At 51.8% G+C, this 12,430-nt stretch overlaps 1 pseudogene; it reads left to right on the top strand.

Moving 5' to 3' along the window:
* Positions 1 to 2,585: 2,585 nt before the first annotated feature.
* Positions 2,586 to 6,671, top strand: LOC129017528 (basic proline-rich protein-like; annotated as a pseudogene).
* The last annotated feature ends 5,759 nt before the right edge of the window (positions 6,672 to 12,430 follow it).

A 12,430-nucleotide genomic window follows, 5' to 3' on the forward strand; every position in this document is an offset into this window, starting at 1 on the left:
AGGCTGAGGTGGGAAAATCACTTGAATCCAGGAGGTGGAGGTTGCAGTAAGCCAAGAGTGTGCCACTGCACTCCAACCTGGGTGACAGAGTGAGACCCTGTCTCAAACAACAACAACAACAACAAACAACAAAAAAATCCCATACGTCTCTAGCTTTTATCTACCATATGAATAGTGTGATGAAACAAAAGGATATATAGAAAATGAAAACATTCATCCACTGTTCTGTCACCAGAACTTTTATTCTCCCAGGTTCTTTTCTGGCTTTGTTATATATGATTATACAGCAAAGATGATTTTCAAATTATTTAAGGGACTTCACTTAATTTTAAATTAATAGAAATAACAGACCAGTATAAAAAGGCATATGTGCAAAGATATTTACTGCTGTTTATTTGTAGTGACAGAAGATGGCAAACAGATTTTTAAAAATTGATAGTGGACAGGTGGAATAAATAATGGTCCACTCCTACCCTGGAGTATTAAGCAGGCATTATAGTCAATAAATTGGAGCTATTTATTGGATGGCAAGGAAGGATTCCTCCAGGGATTGGGGAGAGAGAAATGTGGAATGCAGAAACGTACATGTAGGATATTGATTTCATTTGTGTGAAATAAACAGCAAATCCTTCATCCCTCATTTATGTAAATGCATGTACATGTGTCTGTGAGATTATATACGCACCAACAATATGAAAAGATACATACAGAGTTATTAAGATACATTACGGTGGGGGTGGGGTTGAAGGCTGATGTGGGTGGCAGTGGTTGAGGGGAAAAGGGGAGCCAAGAAAAACAGGAAAGGAACAAAAAGAGTGCACACACATTTTAATACTTATACATAAAGTTGTGTGTGTGTGCGTATATGAATAAAGAAACTAAACAACAATTTAAGAACCAAAAAAGCAATTAATTTGTTGAATACCACATCGACTTCCTAATTAGAAACAGATTGCATGCACTAATATTCTGGCCTGTCAATTTTATGTGATCATAAAATAGATTTTTAATTTACTTTATGCTTAGATAATAATATAACTATACAAATTAAAACTGATAACCAAAAGAAAACATTTTTTAAAAAGGTCAGATCACAGTCCTTTGCAGGAGGTAGTGTCGAATAGCTGGGGGGAGGGCAGAGGCTAACCTGAAGCTGAACTTCCAATGTGAACTTGGAGGGATCCTTCACCCACCCCTGGTCTTTGTGAGTTTCGGTTTCCTCATCCGTACATTTAGGGTATTTGTATTTATCTGAAGGAGTTTATTTGAGGAATAAAGGAGATAAAGGGTGGATAAAACACACAGTATGTACCCAATAAATATTTTTTGCTCCTTCCCTCTCCTGTTGGACAATTTTTAATGTTGCCCAACCCTTTATTACCTGATTTGATTCTGGCAGCTAGGCTGCAGACAGGCCGCTGTGTTCTGCTTCCTAAAGCTGAGCTGGAGCAAATGCCTCCTCCCTGCATGCTCCCTGCAAGGCCTCCTTGCTATCTCCATGCACCTGACTCATCCCATTTTACAGGCGAGGAAATTGAGGCTCAGGGAGGCTGAGCGACTTACTCAAGGGATGACTAGTAGTAGATGGGGTGTCAGAATGCCCTGCACCCCCAACCCTGTGCCGCCTCTGCATAGATCTTCCCTGCTGAGCAAATCTCTTGTCTCATTTGACTTGATCAGGCTTGCAGAGAAGGTGGGTGCTAGCAGTAGGCCAGTGAATTCAGTCCAAGTCCACTTAGGGGCTGTTCTGGGCCAGGTGTTGTGCTGGGCTCGGGGTGGAGGCAGGGGAGGGATTCAGTGATAAGTCAGGAGCCACCTTGGCCTTAAATAAGATACTTACTTACAGCACCTACACAGGTAATTGTGCTTTTTGTCCTCCTCCTCCTAGAGGTGCCTTTGGTGTGTGAGGGGATGGGCAGCTCCCCTGCTGGCAGAGTTCTTTCTCAATAGCTGGGCCTTGGCTGATGCTTCCTCTCTCCCTCCTCCTCTTCTAGGTAAGGGGGTGGGGACTGGGCTGTGGACCTACAGAGGCTTAAACAGTGGCTGGTGTTTGCCCTATCTGCCCACAAGGCCACAAAAATTGCAGCCTTAGTGAGTTCTCTACAGTGAGAATAACCACCCCCTACCCACCCCCAGGAGCAGATCTGCCTGGGCTTGAACCCCAGCCCCACTCCCTACCTGCCTTAGTGTTGCTCTGAGGATTAGAAGACATGATGAAGTTAAGACCTGGCCCCTGGTAAGTCCTCAATACATGTTAACCTTTGGTGGAATGAGACTGTAAGAGGGTATGTTTTACCCCTAAGCTAGCTCAAGGGGATGACTGCTTAAACTGGTTCTGTTCTGTTCTACAGAACAACAAGAAACTTGACTCAGGGGTTTCATTGTCATACTTACCTTCTCTAACACCACCAGCACCACCATCACCACCTTCATCGTCACCGCTCCTGCCACCATGACCACCACCACCATCACCCCCATAATCATCACTATCGTCACCCCCACCAACACCAACACCCCCATCACCCCCATCACCACCATCATTACCACTAACACCACCACCATCACCGCCATAATCATCACTATCGTTACCCCCACCACCACCAACACCCCCATCACCACCATCACCACCATCACCCCCAACCCCACCATCACCACCATCACCCCCACCACCACCATCACCAACACCACCACCATAATCATCTCTATCATTACCCCCACCACCACCAATACCCTCATCACCACCATCACCAATACCCCCATCACCACCATCACCACCATCACCCCCACCACCACCACCACCAATACCCCCATCACCACCATCACCACCATCACCCCCACCACCACCACCACCAATACCCCCATCACCACCATCACCACCATCACCCCCACCACCACCACCACCAATACCCCCATCACCACCATCACCACCATCACCCCCACCACCACCATCATTACCACTAACACCCCCACCACCACCAATACCCCCATCACCACCATCACCCCCACCACCACCATCATCATTACCACTAACACCACCATCATCACCCCCATAATCATCACTATCATTACCCCCACCATCACCACCAACACCCCCATCACCACCATCACCACCATCACCCCCACCACCACCATCATTACCACTAACACCACCATCACCACCATAATCATCACTATCATTACCCCCACCACCACCAATACCCCCATCACCACCATCACCACCATCACCCCCACCACCACCACCACCACCACCAACACCCCCATCACCACAATCACCCCCACCACCACCATCACCACCATCACCCCCCCCACCACCATCACCACCAACACCCCCACCACCACCACCAACACCCCCACCACCAACAATACCCCCATCACCACCATCACCACCATCACCCCCCCACCACCATCACCACCAACACCCCCACCACCACCACCAACACCCCCACCACCAACAATACCCCCATCACCACCATCACCACCATCACCCCCACCACAACCATCACCACCAACACCCCCATCACCACCATCACCACCATCACCCCCACCACCAACAATACCCCCATCACCACCATCACCACCATCACCACCACCACCACCAACAACAACAACACCCCCACCACCACCATCACCACCATAATCATCACTATCATCACCCCCACCACCACCAATACCCCCATCACCACCATCACCACCATCACCCCCAACCCCACCACCATCATTACCACTAACACCACCACCATCACCCCCATAATCATCACTATCATTACCCCCACCACCACCAATACCCCCATCACCACCATCACCCCCACCACCACCACCACCACCACCAACACCACCCCCATCACCACCATCACCCCCACCACCACCACCACCAACACCACCAACACCACCACCATCATTACCACTAACACCACCGCCATCACCACCATAATCATCACTATCATTACCCCCACCACCACCAATACCCCCATCACCACCATCACCACCATCACCCCCACCACCACCACCATTACCACTAACACCACCACCATCACCACCATAATCATCACCATCATTACCCCCACCACCACCAATACCCCCATCACCACCATCACCACCATCACCCCCACCACCACCACCATTACCACTAAAACCACCACCATCACCACCATAATCATCACTATCATTACCCCCACCACCAACAACACCCCCATCACCACCATCACCACCACCACCACCACCATCACCAACACCCCCACCACCACCACCAATACTCCCGCCACCACCATCACCACCATCATTACCACCACCACCATCACCACCACCACCACCACCACCATCACCACCATAATCATCACTATCATTACCCCCACCACCACCACCAACACCCCCATCACCACCATCACCACCATCACCCCCACCACCATCATCACCACCATAATCATCACTATCGTTACCCCCACCACCAATACCCCCATCACCACCATCACCACCATCACCCCCACCACCACCAATACCCCCATCACCACCATCACCCCCATCCCCACAACCACCATCATTACCACTAACACCACCACCATCACCACCATAATCATCACTATCATTACCCCCACCACCACCAATACCCCCATCACCACCATCACCACCATCACCCCCACCACCGCCATCATTACCACTAACACCACCACCATCACCACCATAATCATCACTATCATTACCCCCACCACCACCAATACCCCCATCACCCCCATCACCACCATCACCCCCACCACCATCATTACCACTAACTCCACCACCATCACCACCATAATCATCACTATCATTACCCCCACCACCACCACCACCAATACCCCCACCACCACCATCATTACCACTAACACCACCACCATCACCACCATAATCATCACTATCATTACCCCCACCACCACCAACACCCCCATCACCACCATCAACACCATCACCCCCACCACCACCACCACCAACACCCCCACCACGACAATCACCACCATAATCATCACTATCATTACCCCCACCACCACCAATACCCCCATCACCACCATCACCACCATCACCCCCACCACCACCATCATTACCACTAACACCACCACCATCACCACCATAATCATCACTATCATTACCCCCACCACTACCACTAATACCCCCATCACCACCATCACCACCATCACCCCCACCACCACCACCACCAACAACACCCTCACCACCACCATCACCACTATAATCATCACTATCATTACCCCCACCACCACCATCACCACCATAATCATCACTATCATTACTCCCACCACCACCAATACCCCCATCACCACCATCACCCCCACCACCACCATCACCAACACCCCCACCACCACCATCACCACCATAATCATCACTATCATTACCCCCACCACCACCACCAATACCCCCATCACCACCATCACCCCCACCCCCACCACCACCACCACCAACACCCCCATCACCACCATCACCCCCACCCCCACCAACAACAACACCCCCACCACCACCATCACCACCATAATCATCACTATCATTACTCCCACCACTACCACCAATACCCACATCACCACCATCAACATCATCACCCCCACCACCACCACCACCACCAACACCCCCACCACCACCATCACCACCATCATTACCACTAACACCACCACATCATCCCCATAATCATCACTATCATTACCCCCACCACCACCACCAACACCCCCATCACCACCATCACCCCCACCCCCACCACCACCACCACCAACACCCCCATCACCACCATCACCCCCACCCCCACCCCCACCACCACCAACACCCCCATCACCACCATCACCCCCACCCCCACCACCACCAACACCCCCACCACCACCATCACCACCATAATCATCACTCTCATTACCATCACCACCACCACCAATACCCCCATCACCACCATCAACCCCACCCCCACCACCACCATCACCACCACCACCACCCCCACCACCATCACCACCATAATCATCACTATCATTACCCCCACCACCACCACCAATACCCCCATCACCACCATCACCCCACCCCCACCACCACCACCATCATTACCACTAATACCACCACCATCACCACCATAATCATCACTATCATCACCCCCACCCCCACCACCACCACCACCAACACCCCCACACCACCATCACCCTCACCCCCACCGCCACCACCACCAACACCCCCACCACCACCATCACCACCATAATCATCGCTATCATTACCCCCACCACCACCACCAATACCCCCAGCACCACCATCACCCCACCCCCACCACCACCACCATCATTACCACTAATACCACCACCATCACCACCATAATCATCACTATCATCACCCCCACCCCCACCACCACCACCACCAACACCCCCACACCACCATCACCCTCACCCCCACCGCCACCACCACCAACACCCCCATCACCACCATCACCACCATAATCATCACTATCATTGCCCCCACCACCACCACCAATACCCCCATCACCACCATCACCACCATCACACCCACCACCACCACCACCAACACCCCCACCACCACCACCACCACCATCATTACCACTACTACCATCACCACCTTCATCATCACCACCCCCACCACCACTACCACCACCACCACCACCATCACCACCATTACCACTACCACCATCCCTACCATCGCCACCATAATCACTGCCATCATTACCACCATCACCACCCCCACCCCCACTACCACCATCCCTACCATGACCACCACAATCACCACCATCATTACCACCATCTCCACCTCCATTACCACCATCATCACCACCACCCCCACTACCACCATCCCTACCATCGCCACCATAATCACTGCCATCATTACCACCATCACCACCTCCATTACCACCATCACCACCACCACCCCCACCACCACCATCCCTACCATCGCCACCATAATCACCGCCATCATTACCACCATCTCCACCTCCATTACCACCATCACCACCCCCACCCCCACTACCACCATCCCTACCATCGCCACCATAATCACCACCATCATTACCACCATCTCCGCCTCCATTACCACCATCACCACCATCACCACCACCACCACCACCACTACCTCCAGTACCTCCAACACCCCCAGCACCATCACTTCCTTTTCCCCAATCACTCCTCTAGTCCTTTGAAGGGGGTGTTGTCCATATGGGTTAAGTTAGATGGGGAGTAAACAAAGTCTTGGGACACACAGACATCACTCAAGCTGGGACAGTCAAAGGACAGATGCACACTGAGTTCTGCAGTAGAAGAGTCCTCACTAGATGCTGACAGAGAGAACAACCAACAGAACACTGATGAGATACTTGAGATAATGAGGTAGCACAGACTTGGATCCCCCCATGGGGCTTGTGAAGGCTGGACAGCCTCTGGATGTCCTCTGCTGGTGGATGATGCCTCTGCTCCTGTCCACCTAGGCTGTCTCCCTAACCACGGGGGCCCACCAACTCTTCTTCCCCTTCCCTCACCAATATCCTCCCCCAATCTGGTTTTCCCTCTTTCACTTTGTTTTATCCTGAAGCTTTCCCTTTGTCCCTCCTAGTCTCTTGCTTATGGCCTAAACCTCGAGGCTCATTGGCATGCTGGAGCTGGCTCATGCTGGCTCTTAGGAGCCGGATATTAAAATTTCAGGAATTTTGCAAGGTGATTGTTAACTATGGTGCTCATCAACAATTAAATTATACGAACTTAAAATTAAGTGAATTATATTGAGAACAAAGGTAATGCATACTGAAAACTCATTCCTTCCAAATTATTTTACTACATTGTACTAATATCTGTGCTTCTGAGGTACTTATGACCATTTTATCTATATGCTGGACACGCTATAAGGCAGTGAGCTACTGCACGTCTCTTCCCAACCCTGTGTTAAGTGACTCCCTGTTGGTTGCTTGAAATTGGCCACAGTGGGGATATTTACAACACGAAAAAAATAAACGTTATAAATTGGGGCTTGATTTATTGTTTTATTGATTGTCTTTTTTTGTTGTGTTTGTTTTAAGATGGGGTCTCACTCTGCCACCCAGGCTGGAGTGCAGTGCTGCGGTCATGGATCACTGCAGCCTCGACCTGCTGGGGCTTAAGCAATCCTCCCACCTCAGTCTTCCGAGTTGCTGGGACTACTGGTGTATGCCACCATGCCTGGCTAATTATTTTATTTTATTTATTTTATTTCATTTTTTGTAGAGATGGTATCTCATTATGTTGCCCAGGCATGTCTTGAACTCCTGGGCTCAAGTGATCCTCCTGCCTCAGCCTCCCAAAGCGCTGGAATTACAGGTGTGAGCCACCATGCCCAGCCCTGAATTGCCTCTTTTAGAAGTTAATTCAAGCTGCGTTTCCATTGCTTGCAACCAAAATCTGCCCATCAATATATCCTGTTACTTAATTCTTGATTGATTTTTCTTCTATCCTTGCTGGATATTTTTAGTTTTATTGTAAATGTGTCTTTCATCATAAGCCATCCATGCTTTATTTTGGAACTGGGAGACAGAAGTGGTCATTTTTTTGCAGATATTGCACTGACAGCCAGGATGGCCTCATTGGAACCTGAGAGGCTGCTTCCCCATCCCCTCATTCCAGCCACAGAATGTGGGCCCTGCTGGAAGCTCCCAGGCCTCCTCCCCTCACACCTAAACCATCCGCTGACTCTTCCTCATCAGTTTCCAGGCCTGCCCTATTCCCACAGCCTCCACCCTGGCCAGGCCCTTGCAGACTCACCAGCCTATCACCTGGCTGGCTGACCTCAGCAGCTCCCATCTCCTGCAACAGGAGCTCCAGTAACATCCTGGACTCTTCTTTGTTCTCTGCCTCAAGGTCTTTGGCTGAACCTTGACACCTGTTCTCCATTTGCACCCCCTACCCCCTTTGGTCCAACTCCAGGACTTAATTTAAGTGAACTTTTACCAAACATTTCCTCTGTGCCAAGTACCATGTTGGCCACCCACCCTGACTTACCCACTCCTCTCAATAGTCCTGACAGGCTGAACTGGTGCTATTCCCATTTGACAGAAAACCAAAGCTTAGATGGCTGCAACGGCCTGTCCAAGGTCACATGGCTCGTCAGCGATGGAACCAAGACTTGAAAGCTGGTCTTTCTGATCAGGGAGGCCCTGCTCCTTCCTTGATCCCATGCGGTATCACTTCTGGGGGAGGGAGGTGGGGTGCAAGATGCTGAATCTGTTCCCACATCACTGACTGTGGGAAATGACTCTTTCTATCCATGAGGCTAGAACTACTCGGCGACCCCTTCCCTTCCTCTTTCCCTTTCCCTCTGTCCTGCCGACCAGAGCTCAGGACTCCTGACACAGACATTCCGACTCCCAGGTGCTGACTCTCCCTGTAACTGACCACTGTGCTGGAGTTCCCACAGCCACGCCCTCTCCCCACTGCACCCTCCAGAGTTCTTCCTTCTTTGAAAACCTGAGTCAAAGCACACGCTTTCCAAGAAAACTTGTGTGTGCTAATCCACCCCACCTTGTGGCTCCTGTGCTCCCAGCTCCCCTCAGCCTATGGCACAGAGAAAACTCTGGGCTCTGAAACCCTCCTCCATCAGACTGGACAGCCCATGGGCAAGGGTTGTGTCTCCCACATCAGACCAGAGTAACGCTGAGGACTGACTGTGTGAAAAACACTTTGTGGACCCCTAAGGCACTATGGAGAGGTATAATCAAGGGTGGGGGCACAGATCACAGAAGCATTGGGAGGGCTGAGAGATGGGGAGAAAGCCAGGTGACCTGAGCTGATGAGGTGGGACTTCCTGGAAGAGGAGAGGTCTGAGCCAACAACATCCCTTACCTGGATATGGCAAATTCTGCCTACTGATCCCCCACACCACGGCAAAGTATGTTCTGCATGGACACCAGGGTGGCCTTCGTGAAACACCCGACAGCATCTCTTGCCAGCTTAGGACCCTTCAGTGGCTCCAGTGTCGTTAGGATAAAGTCTGAGCTTCCCAGCACCTTTATCACCACCTGGCCTAAGGCTATCAGTTTCATCAGGCAGGCCCAGCCTTGAGCTGTGAACACTAGCAATACAAAACTGCTTGCAGTTTCCATCAGACCAGTCTTTCACACGTCTGCCCTTCGCCCAGGTGCTTCCTTGGGCAAATGGGACATCTATCCTCACTTCCGCTGCTTGCTCAGCATCTACTCATCTTCAAGGTTCAGATCAGTTAAGACCTCCTCTAGGATGCTGGCCCCCTCTGTCCCCAGCTGGGCTCACTGTCCTTTCTCAGCGCTCCACCATCCTTCACCCACCTGCCCACCCACCATCCACCCACCTCCTGTTCATCCCTCTATCCTTTCATCCATTATTATTCCTTCCTTCCATTCATCCATTCATCTACTTCCCTGCCTGACCACACCCCACCCATTCATCCCTCCACTTTCCCTCCTTCTCCCCTTCCTTCCACTCATCTATCCATCTGTCCACCTGCCATCCATCCATCCATCCATCCGTCTATATGTCCATCCATCCATCCATCCATCCATCCATCCCTCTTCTACATTCCCTTACCCTCTTCCCTTTCCCTTCCTCCTGCTCTCCCTCCTCCCTCCCTCTCTCTGTCTTCCTTCTCTCCTGCCTCCTCTTACTCTCCCTCCTCCCTCCCTCTGTCCTTCCTTCCTTCATTGAGCACCTACTTTGTGCCACACAGCCTGCAGGAATCTGCATAAACTATATGCGGAACAGAGGCTTGGCCTTAAAGAACATGAGGGGTTTGGGTAGGAAGAGACGACATATGTGGAAATTCAGGCAGAGATTGTAAATGGATGGAGATGTGGGGACCAGCAAGGGGACAGGCCTGTTGGGGAGGGGACCCAGTTTACAGTGGGGCCTCATGAGTGATGGGCTGGAGCATTTAAGCTGCATTTTGCCTGAACTGGGAGCTAGCGGCAGGGTTGTAAACTAATCTGTTTCTTGCCTTTGGCTACCTGACTGCATTTTTAAAAACTCAAACATGATTCTGGGGTGCAGGCACAGCCATTTTCACCCCAGGCATATTCTTACTCTGCCTAGCTCAGAGCCCTGGGTGACACTTCTGCTGTGTGACCTTGGATATATTCCTTCCCCTGGCTGGGACTCACATTTTCTATCTGTAAAGTTAAGAGCCTGGTCTAGACGCTGTTCTTGGCTCTGACTTTTGGGGACTTTCTAGCAGGAGGGGGCCTGTCACTAAAAAGTAAGGCTTGCAGCCAGCTGAGCTGGGGTGGAACCCTGAGTGAGCAGCTCACTTGCTATGGGCCTTGGGGGAACTCCTCCACCTCTGAGCTTTCTTCTTCTTCTTCTTTTTTTTTTTTTTTTGAGACGGAGTCTTGCTCTGTCACCAAGGCTGGAGTGCAGTGCAGTGGCACGATCTCCGCACACTGCAAGCTCTGCCTCCCGGGTTCACACCATTCTCCTGCCTCAGCCTCCCGAGTAGCTGGGACTACAGGTGCCTGCCACCATGCCCGGCTAATTTTTTGTGTTTTTGGTAGAGATGGGGTTTCACCGTGTTAGCTAGGATGGTCTCGATCTCCTGACCTCATGATCCACCCGCCTCGGCCTCCCAAAGTGCTGGGATTACAGGTGTGAGCCACCACGCCTGGCCTCTTCTTCTATAATGTGGGCTGGCCAAGCTCTGTTGTCAGCCTTGTGGCACAGCTCAGAGGCTCAGACAAGGACACAGACACTGAAACGCTGGCTCAGCCCATCTCTTGTGTCAGCCCAGATGGGCAGGCTGGCCTGGGAAATCAGCAGGCAGCATGGCTGTCTGGGGAAAAGGGTACCCCGGGTCCTCAGGAGGTGCTCTAAGCTCCTGCTTTCTGGGGGAAAGGGGACCTAGGGCCTCAGGAGGTGCTCTAGGCTCCTGCTCCCTTGTGCTGCCATCCTGCCTGCTAGCCGACTCATGGCCTCCACGGAAGCCCTGCCCTTCTGGCAGCAGAGGCTGCTCCCTCCCCAGCCCACTGTCTCTGCAAGTGACAGTCCTGAGCTCTAGGAGCTTTACCCACTCTCCACACAGTTTTCTGAGGCTTGGCAGGGAGAGGGATGGGCAATGTGAAGGGGGTTGGGCTCTGGGGGGGCTGCCTCACCGTGCCCGCTTCACCTGTTTGGACTGGCACAGGGCTGCCCCATGCAGGGTGGTACAGGGAGACTCACTAACCACAAGAGGCCCTGCCCTGGGCTCCTCCTTTACCCCACTCCTTCTGGGGCAGTCTGGAGGGAGGGTCAGGCAATGCTGCTCACACAAAGCCTGCCTAGAAGTCCAGAGGTGGGGGGTACTCCAGGGGAGGGTGCAGAAGGGCTGAGAGGATAGGGAGGGGCGCAGGACTCTGCCAGGAGGAAAGGAGAAGCTCAGCCCCAGGCAGGTTCTGGGGGCCTGGGAATCACAAGGGGGGCTCCAACTTGTTACTTGACTCCAGGCCTTTCTG

This window comes from Pongo pygmaeus, chromosome 19, assembly GCF_028885625.2.
Source record: "Pongo pygmaeus isolate AG05252 chromosome 19, NHGRI_mPonPyg2-v2.0_pri, whole genome shotgun sequence".
Classification (NCBI taxonomy): domain Eukaryota; kingdom Metazoa; phylum Chordata; class Mammalia; order Primates; family Hominidae; genus Pongo; species Pongo pygmaeus.